The sequence below is a fragment of the Pongo abelii genome, chromosome 3, assembly GCF_028885655.2.
Source record: "Pongo abelii isolate AG06213 chromosome 3, NHGRI_mPonAbe1-v2.0_pri, whole genome shotgun sequence".
Taxonomy (NCBI): domain Eukaryota; kingdom Metazoa; phylum Chordata; class Mammalia; order Primates; family Hominidae; genus Pongo; species Pongo abelii.
This window is the reverse complement of record NC_071988.2, coordinates 184065689-184078899: the sequence shown is the minus strand read 5'-3', so window position 1 is coordinate 184078899 and position 13211 is coordinate 184065689. Positions and strand designations below refer to the sequence as shown.

At 33.2% G+C, this 13211-nt stretch overlaps 1 protein-coding gene across 1 annotated transcript in view; it reads left to right on the top strand.

Annotated features, from left to right (window-relative positions):
• The window catches only part of FSTL5 (follistatin like 5), an 807547-nt gene that overhangs the window by 97809 nt on the left and 696527 nt on the right, over positions 1–13211 (top strand). The gene's annotated exons all lie outside the window — the stretch shown is intronic.

Below are 13211 nucleotides of genomic sequence, written 5' to 3'. Positions count from 1 at the left end.
ACTACAGTGCTGATCACACTGCTCCATTGTTTGCTGATGATTATAATCAAAGTCAGGCTTGAGGGAAGATCTTATGAGGAGAGACAAGAGTATTCTTTGTGTATACCTAGTGGGACCACTTAAAGTCCTTAAAATGCTTTTATCTCTATTTAACCAGATACTACTATGTCCAACTTTGTAGTGCAGAGCTACCTCTGCAAATCTAAATTGACTTATGGTTCTCTTACTTACTATATCAAAATGTTTATCTGTAAGGGTAGTTACTGAGCAAATGGGGCAAAGGGTGTACATGATTTAATAATTCCTAAAAGGGTTACTATTTATGATAGTACAGTATAATTCAAAGAATTCCTTTGTGGGATGTGATTTTTTTAACTTTTGGTATTAAAGAGTGATAGATTAGATTGGTGAAGAGTGGCAGTAGAGAACTCTAGGGAAAGAGACAAACATTAAAGAAAACATCAAAACTTTGACTGCTTAGAGGCTGTGAACCTTCAGGCAGACCCAGGAGCATTATTTCCTGACTGAGGAAAAAATTTGCTATCCCTTCTGAAATATGTGATTGCTGGCAGCATATTCAAGAAAGGTCCTTTAAAATGTTAATGTATTTTGCAGAGGTCAGGAAGCAATTTGGACCACCATCTGAGAGCAAATATGTCCACGGTCAGAGGAGTTAAAAGAATATTAGTTGAAGAATTAATTAACTAAATAGTAAGGATTATACCAGTTAATATATTGATATGTTTTTCTGTATATACCAAAAAGGCTGAATATTGTTGATAAATCTCATAATTTTTTCTAATAAAATAGTTTGAAAATTTTTTTATTTTTTCTGATAAATTATATCTCATTATTAACTGACACCATCCTACCCCTGTTTTTGTGATTGTGCAAGAACTATTGAAGAATAATTAAAAAATCAGAGTCCTAGGTTAATAAGATCAAAGTGCACGTAATAGTTCCGTATATTTTATAAATGGGAAAAATGAATCTAAAAAAATTTGAGTTTTAGCAAAAATGCTTTCTTAGTCATTTAAGAGGCCTAGGCAAAAATCAAATCACGAAGATGTTTGTAAAAGTTTCAGTTATGCAAGATGAATAAGTTTTGGATATCTAATGTACAGTATGGAGGCTATAATTAACACTATTGTATACTCGAAATTTGTTAATACGGTAGATCTTAAGTGTTCTCACCACACAAGCACACAGAAAGAAAATAAATGGTAAATATGTGAGGTAATGGATATGTTAATTGATGGTAATGATCATTTCAGAATGCATATGAAACATCAAGTTGTACATTTTAAATATATACAATTTTCTGTCAGTTTTACCTCAATAAATCTGGGGAGGGGAGAAAATACTAAAAGCAACTCATTTTATTAGAAATGCTCTCTACCTGGATTACCCATAGGCTAGATGCTTTTTTACTGTTAAAATTATCATGCTAATTGCCTGAAAGGAACTCTGTATTATAATGATGATTCTGTTGACAAGGGGTAGTGTTGTTTTTTTCCTGAGGTCCTCTGTCCTCTTTTTACCTTCCAAGCTCTAGTCAGGCAGGGAAACATTTAAGCAAGCTTTACTTCAGTGAGTGACTCTGAATAATATCAAGAATTGTGAAAGGTCTGAGATTTTATCCTCTTTGCAAGCTCTTAAGATAGCCTGTCGCACATAGTTTCATGAGTAGTGATAGAAAACAGAAGACTCCTGGGTCAAAGACAAAGGGCAGTTCATTCTTCACAGTAGTAGCGGTAGCCAGAGCGTCATCAATTGGGCTAGTTTTGTTAAGCCCAGTTTCCACAGGGCAATGCAGGTTACACTGGTGCACACAGTAGAGTATGTTACACGAGAAGACCTGTGAGTTGAAGAACACCAGGTCTGTTGTATGAGCCTGTTTGTTCTTGCTCCAGAGAAAAACATTCTCTTTATTATAGTGTTACGGGGGTGGGGGAGTGGGTCCTTGCTCTCAGAGCTCCCAAGATGGTGGCGGGCCGCTTCCAAGATGGTGGCAAGCCTCGGGTTCTCTGACCTGGGGTTCTTGGCCTCAGGGATTCCAAGGAATGGAGTATTGGGCCATGTGGTGAGTGGTATAGCTCTGTTGGAAGCCATTGGTCACGGAAGAGAACCGGGGAACCCAGTGACTAGTGTTCAGCTCAATTAGGACGAACCCAGACACTTAGCTGTGCAGGAACAATGGCAAGCCTTTAGCCTGATCGGGAGTGGCAATAGGCGCCTCGCTGGATCAGGAGTACAGCAGACACCCTGCTGGATCCGGAGGGATGGAAGTCAGCGGTGGGTCTGCAATAGTGGCAAACAGCAGTGGTGGACAGCGAGCAAAAGCTCAGCTGGAGCCATAACAATCACGGATCAGAAGAGTGCAGTTGCAAGACTTAATAGAGTGAAAACAGAGCTCCCATAGAAAGGGAGGGGACCCAAAGGGGGTTGCCCTTGCTGGCTCTAATGCCTGGGTTTATATCCGGATCCTTGTCTCTCCTGCTGTGCTCTCAGGCAATAGATGATTGGCTATTTCTTTACCTCCTGTTTTTGCCTAATTAGCATTTTAGTGAGCTCTCTGATTGGTCGGGTGTGAGCTAAGTTGCAAGACCCTTGTTTAAAGGTCAATGCTGTCACCTTCCCAGCTATACTTAGGGATTCTTAGTCTGCCTAGGAAATCCAGCTAGTCCTGTCTCTCAGTAGGGGAGAGTAAGCTCTCAGTAGGGGAGAGTAAGTGGTCATTTCCTTTGTTCCAAATGGAGATACAATTTCCATCTTACAGGGCTATGAATACACTAGCCTTTTGCTTCAGAGAGAGACATTTTCTGTATGTTCCAAGACTTTGCTATATAAGCACCCTTGAACAGAGAGATGGTCCAGAACAAATGGAGGTTACTGTCTCTGCTCACAAGATGTGCAGAAACATTAGAGACCCATGGAGAACTGGCTACCAATACACATTGAGAGTACCATGTATTACATACTGGAGGTCACAATTGCCACTAAATACATTTGCTTAAGGCCAAAGCTAAATGCTGTGTGCACAGAGTTAATCTGAAAACCAGGTATTTGTTTATAGCTTCATTCTACCTTTTACCTAGTTTTGTCCTTTTAAGAGTTTTAAGAAAATACAAAGTTTTGTTGACCTTTGAATGTGGTGTTTGCATGTTTATTCCTTCAAAACAACTTTATTTCCTATTCTAGAGAAAACTGGCATTCACTGGACTGAATTGCTTTGCTTAACTAAAGCAAGTAAATAAAGGGATATATCTGACTTCTAAAATTCTCAAGATAAAGACCTGCTACAGAAAATGGTCTTTCGGTCTTTGACAATGAGTTCCCAAAACAATATTATTATTATAGATCTGTAGGTGGTATGCAAAAACAGTTGCTCTTTTACACCTTTGTGACCCTACGTTAAAATATTTTGCTTAAAGCTTTGAAAGTAACCATAACTTGACAAAATAGAGCTGCTTTCCTTTGCAGGTTTGAAGTTTTGAAATGCTAAAAAAGTGTTGCATCAGCATTCTATTTACATCTATTCAACACAAATAAGACAAAGTAGGCAAATAAAGTCAAATGTGTATAGTATATTAAAGCCAAGCATGTCAGGAGTCCAGATCACTCCATATATAATATATATATATAAATATGTTATACATATTTATATATATATGTTATATATATTTTATATATAATATATTAAATATATATCTATTTTATATATATATAAATATATATAATATAGATAGAGGGAGTGGGGTAAGAGAAAGTACTGTGTTTCAGGTCACTTGAAAATGTATATTTGGGTGGTAGAAAATATCATATGTGCCAAAGGCTGGCATATAATTGGAGTGATCTGGACTCCTGACAAGCTTGGCTTTAATATACTATACACATTTGACTTTATTTGCCTACTTTGTCTTATTTGTGTTGAATAGATGTAAATAGAATGCTGATGCATATTTATATAGATAATTGTTTCAATAGTTGAAAAACTACATGGATTTAACCTTGTTCCCAGGAAGTCACTGATCCTTTTACAGACAAAGAAGCATCAGAATATTAGGACATAGGTGAGTTAAGCAGGCTACTGTTTATTTTTTTTTCTGTTGGACTTCCAAAGTCTTTTTACCATTAGATCTCTTTGTCTTTTCTCACAATTTCTGTGGAAACAGTAGTGCTAGATCATAATAATTAGCTAAAGAAAAACAATCAACACACCCAAATCTGCATTAATTAAGCACTTTGTGCTTCCACCTATTCGAAAAGTAAAATACAGGTGTGGTTGTTTTCAAGAGGACTCTTTGTGGATACTCCAAATATGTATATGTAGGAAAAAGGGTTATGAGTTAAAAATAGGTGAATGACTAAAGATATGTTTTCTAATCATTGATATTGATCCATTGGCAAGTTGGCATTCGCTGTCACTACTTCAATGTGTGAATTAATTATGTTATTTTCTGCATGTTTTATCATTAAAAATTCCATTGTGACTTCAATTAGCAAAGCTCTGTGTTACAAATGAAAAGAAATATTCTGGTTTATGAGCTTGACATTCAGCATGTTTAAGAGATTAAAAACCCTACAGTATACAAGCCACAACTGGAAGGGTTTTATTTGTAACCAATATTATTTATTCCATTATTTCTTGCCTTTGTTCCTTCGCATATGAACTGAGTTTTATAAAATAGTAGAAATATTCTTCTATTTTTTTAATCTAATACAGATGGCAAAACCGAGAGCCTGAGGCAGAGATTTTTAAGTTGATGATGACACAGCCAGATACTTTTCAGCTGAGAATAGAACCTAGATTTTCTGTCTTCCAGAACAGTTGTTTTCCTTTAAAGCTCTCTCCTCAAATTAACACTTTTCTTTAAGTTCAGCTTTTAACAATGAAAAATGCGCATTCACTCATTATTTCAGCAAATATTTATTAAGTACCTATTACACATGAAGTACTGAGTAAAACAGTTCAAATCAAGTTCTTAAATACACAGCTTGACTTGCCCTGACTGCTGTTGAAGCAAACATCTCCAATGAATTTACTGAAAACATACTTTAAAACCTTATTTAGATGTGCAACAGAAGGATAGTTCTTCAGGGAGAGCCAGTGCAAAGTTTGCTTTATAGGAGGTAGTCTCCATGAAAATAAATGCAGGAGATTATGTATGTTTGCCGGACTAGGTACAAGAAAAGCCTGCTTAGTCTAAGACGTTGAACTAGCCATCTGGCTGTCTGAAGGCGATTGTGTGTTTATCACCTGTGTGGATTAAAACCATGGCCCCTTTCAAAGGTGGGTCTGTCACTCATTATACAATCAGTAAGTAGAAACACCCAACAGTAAATATCTATTTCCAACAGGCTGTCAAAATCGTGCTCTCGTATGTTATCAGAAATGCCAGCAGTGTGGTTTGCTTTCTCTTGAGTTAAGGGCCTCTTCTCTCTTTCTCACTGCTTTTTTTCTAAAACAAACATTATTTTTAGAGAATTTTAGGTTCACAGCTAAACTGAGCAGAGTACAAAGAGTCACTCTATACCCCCTCCCCCACACATGCACAGCCCGCCCTTTATTAACATCCTGTATCAGAGTGGTACATTTATAGTCAATGAATCTACATTGAATATACATTATCATCACCCAAAGTCCATAGTTTGTAATAGGTTCACTCTTTGTGTTGTATATTCTAGGGGTTTTGATAAATGTATAATGACATGTATCCACCACTATAGCATCATACAAAATAGTTTCATCGCCCTAAATATCCGTGCTTTGCCTCTTCATCTTTCGTTTTCACCAAACATCATATAGTTGGAATCATACAGTATATACCCTTCTGAGATTGTCTTCTTTCATTTGGTAATATGCATGGAAGTTTCCTCTATGTATTTTCATAGTGCAATAGCTCATTGATTTTTAGTGCTGAATAATACTCCATTTTCTGAATGTACCACAGTTTGTTTTTACATTCACTACTGAAGGACATCTTGGTTGCTTCCAAATTTTGGCAATTATGAATAAAACTGCTATAAACATCCCCATGCAGATTTTTCTGTGGACATACGTTTTCAACTCTTTTGGGTAAATACCAAGGAGCATGATCACTGGATCATATGGTCAACATATGTTTAGTTTTGTAAGAAACCGCCAAACTGTATTCTACAGTGGCTGTACAATTTTTCATTTCCACTAGCAATGAATGAGAGTTCCTATTGCTCCACTATCCTCATCAGCATTTGGTGGTGTCAGTATTTTGCATTCCGGCTGTCCAAATAGTGGATGCTGTGGTTTTAATTTGCAATTCCCTAATGACATATGATGTTTAATATCTATGAAAACAGAAAATGTATTTTGTCAATTGTGTATCTTTGATGATAGTGTCTGTTAAGCTCTTTTGCCCATTTTATAATTGGGTTGTCAGTTTTCTTTTTGTTGTGTTTTTCGTGTTCATTATATGTTTTGGATAACAGTCCTTTATCAGATATATCTTTTGTAAATATTTTTTCTCAGACTGTAGTTTGTCTTCTCACTCTTTTGACAATGTTTATTTCTATAGCAGAAATTTTTAATTTTAATGAAGTCTAGCTTATCAATTATTTCTTTCATGGACTGTGCCTTTGTTGTTGTATTAAAAAGGTCATTACCATACCAAAGGTTATCTAGATTTGCTCCTACATTATCTTATATTTTTGTGGATCATAAATTTATTGTGAATACATTCTTGCCATGACAGGCATAACATTTTTATTGAAAAATGTTTGTATTCTTTTTTAACAATATGAACTATGAATAATTCATTTAAATTAATGCTGATAATTTCAGATTGGATTCTGCTTGAAGCAGTAGTTTTATGCAATAATTGGACATTTTGTACACTTTAGTATTTCTTCAATTATTTTCCTTTTCTTAAATTCTTTGGATTTATGTAGACACTTAGTGTGCTATAGTTAACAATAACTTATTGTGTGTTTCAAAATAGCTGAAAGAAAATATTTAGAATGCCACTACACAAAGAAATGATACATGTTCGAGGTGATGACTATCCCAGTTATCCTGATTTGATTATTAAGTGTTGTATGCATGTATCGAACTATCACATGTACCTAAAAATTTATACAATCATGCCCTAATAAAAAAAGAGAAAAAGAAGAAAAAGATCTTCTATTTTATAGTCTTTAAGTTTTATAGTTTTGTGTTTTGCATTTAGTTCTATGATCCTTTTTGAGTTAATTTTTGTGAAGGATTTAAAGTCTGTGTGTGGATTCTTTTTGTTGCTGTTTTTGCATGTAGAAGTGCAGTTGTTCCAGAAACATTTGTTGAAAATACTGTCTTTGCTCAATTGTATTGCTTTTGCAACTTTTTCCAAGATAGGTTGGTTATATTTATGTGATTTTATTTCTGGACTCTCATTATGTTCTATTGATATGTTTGTCTATTCTTTCATCAATACCAGCCAGTCTTATTTACTATGACTTTGTATAATAGTAAGTCTTGAAATTTAGTATTGCTAGTCCTCTGACCTTGTTCTTTTCTTTCAATATTGAGTTGACTATTCTGGGGGTTTTGCCTTTCTAAACTAAGAATCAGTTTATTGATATCCACAAAATAACTTTCTGGGGTTTTGACTGGGATTTCATTGAATCATTTGCGTTAACTCATTGCATCCCAATCATTTTTCATACAATGGACAGCCCAGATGTTACATGCATATTCTCTGAGTCTTGAACAAAAGTGTATATTTTTGCAAAATACATCAGTATATAGATGCATGAAGATATAGAATGTCATCATCCCCTCAAACTTTTCTCTCAGGCCTTTTCTCTGTCAATCTCAGCTTCCATTTCTTCTAGGGCAACCAATGTTCCGATTTTTTTTTTTAACCGTGATATAGTTTTATCTGTTTTAAGATTTTGATGTAAATGGGATCATACCATATAGCAGATTTATGTAATATGTTTTTCACTCAGAATAATATTGAGATTCATCTATGCTATTTTGATTATCAGTAGTGAAGTCCTTTTTATATATCTAGTTAGAGGAATACTACCCAGTGTAGATAACTATGCTTTTTGTTTTTTGGTTATTTTTATCTTCAGTTCCTTTTACTATGATGGAAACCAGACTGGGATTCTTATAAATAAAGCTGCTATGGACATCCTTATGCAATATTTTCATGATTATTTTAGTTTCCCTTGGGTCACTACTAGGAGTGGATTGCCGGCTCATAGTGCAGGCATTTTTAAAAATAAGAAACTACCAGAACTTTTTCTATAGATGTACAATTTTACATTCCCAACAGCAATGTATGAAATTTCCAGGTAGTCCACATTTTTGACAGTATTTGCTGTTTTGGTCTTTTTAATTTCAGACATTCTGGAGAGTGTGTAGTGTTATCCATTGTAGTTTTAATTTAATTTTCTTGTTAACTAGTGACTGAGCTTTTTTCTTTTGCGTTCTGACTTTTTATAAATTTTCTTTTGTGAAATGTCTGCTCAAATCTTTTGCCATTGTTGTAAATTGCTTTTCTTTTCATTTTTAAGTTGTTGAAGTGCTTTACATTTTATTAACACTACAAAGTACATATAATTATTTTATAGGAATACTTATATCATTTATAGCTAATTAAAGCTACTGTTTCCCAGCTTAATATAATTTTATAGAAAATGGTGTTGATTATGACAATAACAGGTCCATACTTGGGCAGAAATTTTAAACATTTAATAATAAAATAATTGAAAGTTATAACTTGCTACAAGTTACATATGATTAAAATAATTGTATATTTTATTGAAATACACTTAAATATTACATATACACACAAATATATGTATATATACACATATATATACACACCATATTTATTTTGCTAACATTTCATCTCTAAAAAAAAAAATTCCTCTCCTCTATTGCAGTCAATTTATCAGACACTAAGGATAATCAGTTACACTAAATTTAAGATTTAAAACAGTATTTCCCTAATATATTATGCCTATAACTCATTTCTCTGAGAAGATTAAATATACACAAACTGGAAATGACAGAAATAACATTGAAAAGAGTAAATTAAATCTCTAGGAAAAGCAATAGTAAAAAAAGATATAACTGTTGTAATGAGAAAATATCTCTTGCTTTATCATCTTGTATTTTAGACTTTAACAAGTCTTAAAAGCAAACTGCTATTTCATCTTAAAGAATAAAACAACAAAGGATAATCAATCCTACTGAGTTCTACATTTCTGTTAGTATGATGGGTGGCAAGTGTTAATATAGATTCAATCATGTATCACTCATTGTATCACTTTCATTTCATCAATTGAATATTGCTAACTTTAAAAATTTTTTGTATTAATCTTATAACTTTATTTTTGATTTATAGTTATATAGGAGATATATGTGAATACCTTTTATAACCTATAGTAAACTTGTTCATACTTAAGCAATATTGTTTTGGAAAAAATTAAAGCTATATTACTTGTCCACAAGAATTCTTTCTTTCCTTTGAATGGAGAACACACATTAGTTGAGTTGTAGAGATACTAAGGGAAAGGGTATGTAGGCATTTATGAGTCACTGCACCAGATTTCTAGTCTTCATTCTGTTTTATGTTGAGCTTTAAGATTACTTGGGTATGACCAAGAAATGATACAGGAAAATACAAGACAAACCGAAGGTTGAGCAGCAAGCCCTTTTGATTGCCTACCCCCATTTCACTTAAAGCATTTCTGATTATATATCTATTATAATATATAAATAATAAATATTTATATTTATATATTGTGACTCATAAATTTTGTTGGAGGAGAATGTTTTCATTGCTTAAGAAAAGTTAAATTATTGGATGTTTGGTCTTAAGATTCTGCTGCAACAACCTAGTGATTTGTGAATTTTGATTTCAAATGGTTTTTAGCTAGTTCCATAAATCAAGTCTTTGAAGGATGAAGACTTGCAACAAATAAATATATATTTAAAAATTGAGGATGATTTAGAAATTCTTTTCAGGATAGCAAATTAAATATTTGGGAGCATTATTGCATTAATTTATAAAACTACTACAAAAGCATCACTGAAAGTTAAAGTTGAAAGGTAGCTTATCTGACCACAGGGGTAATATCTTCATTTTACTAATGAAAAATTTAAGTCATTATATGCGTGTGTCTGGGTTGCTACAATCAGATAGTAGTAGACTTGGAAATAGAACTCTGGTCTTCTAACAAAGGGTAGATAGAGATTCCACACATTAAAGATATATTTTTCTAATGTATTTGTTTAAAATGCTTGATCATCGTACTTACACATGTAACGTGTGTATCTTAAGTACACACATTTCTACTGCAAGCATATTTCTATCAATTCTACTAAAATTTCAGCTCCTATATAAATTTTTTTTTTCAAAACTTGATGTTCTAAATAACTATGTGTTCTCCAAAAGTAACTACAATATCATTTAATTCTCCCCATGAAGTTTCAGCCATTGTTTAAGTCCATCGTTACAATGAAAAACACCCTCTTCAAGAACATAAATAAAATTGGTTTATGTGCTACAGTTAAAAACCCATTTTTCTGCTTAGTGTTCCTCTCTTTGAAAAACTGTTCCTCAAGATTTCATGAATTTTTCTTTTGATTGTTACAATAAAGTCCCTTATTCACCTCCCAGGAGTCGACATTCATTGCTCCAGAGAATATTATTTCTGTGAAATGTTCTACTGAAAAAGAATTCTAATGACTAAGTCATTTGGAGAAAACTGCATATTATGCTTCTGTGGAAATCCACAATGCACAAGAGCATATTAAAGTCTGAGAAACATATAAACTTTGCTTAACCTAGAATTTCCCAACTAAATGGACTATAGAAATTTTTGAACACCTTCTTATATTCTGGGAAACACAATTTGGGAAAATCTGCTCTAGATTTTAGAATTAACTGTTGCTATGCATATCAGCAGACTTGGCCTTTCTTGAAACCCACAATGTTAAAGATCTTATTCAATGTAATTTTATAGTTATACATAATGAAGTATAATAAACTCATTTTTGCTTTCGTTGTTAATCTATATATTAAAGTAATTTTTTCTAGTAAGAGAATGTTGATGCTGGCTTTTTTAAAGAATTGTAATAGAGAATTTAAATCACATGCTGGCCATGTATATGAAATGCCATTTTTGAAAATATTGCCATCAGTACCCAGACTGTATGACTAAAGAAAAATGTTAAAACATACCAATTTTTAAGTTTTAATTGAATTTATTTATTTATTTCCTGCTCCTTCCTCTGAGGCAAAATTGAAGCAATATAGAGTAAAGTGCTTCATTGTGTACTTCAATCCATATTTAGATTTGTGTATACTTACAGTGCTACCACTCAGATTATGACACAAAATATCTCCTGTAATTCAGAAGTTTACTCTTGCCACTTCTAATTACTATATACTGTTGAAATACCGTCTTCTGACTGCAACTACTCTTTTGTATATTTCACTATGAATTAGTTTTGCCTTTGAAATTTATATAAATAGAATAAATAGAATCCTACAGTAGGTATTCTTTCATGTCTTTTGGTTTTATTTTTATTTTTATTTTTTGCTTAATACTATGTCTGAATGTTGCAGAAGCCTGTTGCATTTATCACTCTGCAGTGGCCCATTATACAAAATTCATTATGCAATTTGTTATCCACTCTACTATTGATGAAAATTTGGGTTGTTTCTGGTTTGGCACTATTATGACATTCTCGTGTATGCCTTCTGTTAGGTATTATGTACTCATTTCTCTTGGAATATAATTTTAGGTCATAAAATTTAGGTCAAAGCTGACATGTTTAGCTTTAGCTTACTGCAACCTCTGCCTCCCAGGTTCAAGCGATTCTCCTGCCTCAGCCTCCCAAGTAGCTGGGATTACAGGCCCCTGCCACCACGCCCAGCTAATTTTTTGTATTTTTAGTAGAGATGGGGTTCATCCTGTTAGCCAGGATGGTCTCGATCTCTTGACCTTGTGATCTGCCTCCCTTGGACTCCCAAAATGCTGGAATTACAGGCATGAGTTACCGTGCCTGGCCGTTAGCAGATAATTCTTGAGAGTTTAACAAAGTTTGTGCCAGCATATTTGTTTTTATAAAATATATCAAAATGGTTCTTAATAATTATTTTAATTTTAGCTTTATTTTGTCTACCTAGAAAAGATGAGATGTGAGCAGATAATATATTATTGCTGCTGCGACCAAATTTTGAACAAGACACAGAATGATTCATGACTGAATGCTTACAATCCAAGTGAAAAAATACTAATATTGACTCTAAAATTTCCCATAAAGTTCTTTTTTGAATGGTTTATAAAATGCGAATTAGTATGCAATATCTAATTTAGAACAAGAATCATTATTCAATTGTAAATTTGCCCAAAATGATAAACAAATCACAGAAATTTGTGGTTTAAACTTTTCTTAAAGACATTTCCCTCTTTTGATATGTGAGGAAACATAGTGATTATCAGTTTAAATTTTTTATAGCTTTTGTATAAAAAAATACATACCAAAGTTCCTAACATCTAATTATTTTATATAAAAATAGTCTCTTGGGTATGGCATTTCATATTTGTATATTTTTTTAAAGAAGGAATGTGAACCAGCTTTTATCTCTCCTTAATCCCAGCAGGATTGACTCCAGTATAGTGTTTTTCCAATATTTTTTGGTAATTGATAAAATGATATTTTACTGTGGAAACATTCATTCCTTCTGATAGGGATTATGCCACTGGAAAACATAGTAACTTCATCTCAGAGAAGTGTTGGGATTTCCCAACAAACATTTGACCTGTTATCTAGTATTGCTTAAGTTAGTTAAAATTTTCCAGAGGTGAAAAATTCCTGAAAATTCAAGATTAGTATAGCATTTAAGAAATAAAGAAAGCAAAACACACAAAAAATGAGCACTGCTGTACTTCAGTGGTTTTTCTTTGTATCTATTGGAACACCGAAGTCTCATGCTATCACTACGCTTCTCATTTGCCATTCTAGTTTATCTCAGTGTTTAATGACATTTGATATTCACTTGGTCCTGTACTTTTCTTGTAATTTTGTCTTTATTAATTACAGACACTTGCTGAATCTAGGAGTTTATTTCAATTACCTATGCTTATAAGGCATAAGCCCCTACACTGCTACTGGAAGACAGCCTCGGCTATCTTTTTTTTTTTTTTTTTTTTTTTTTTTTTTGAGACAG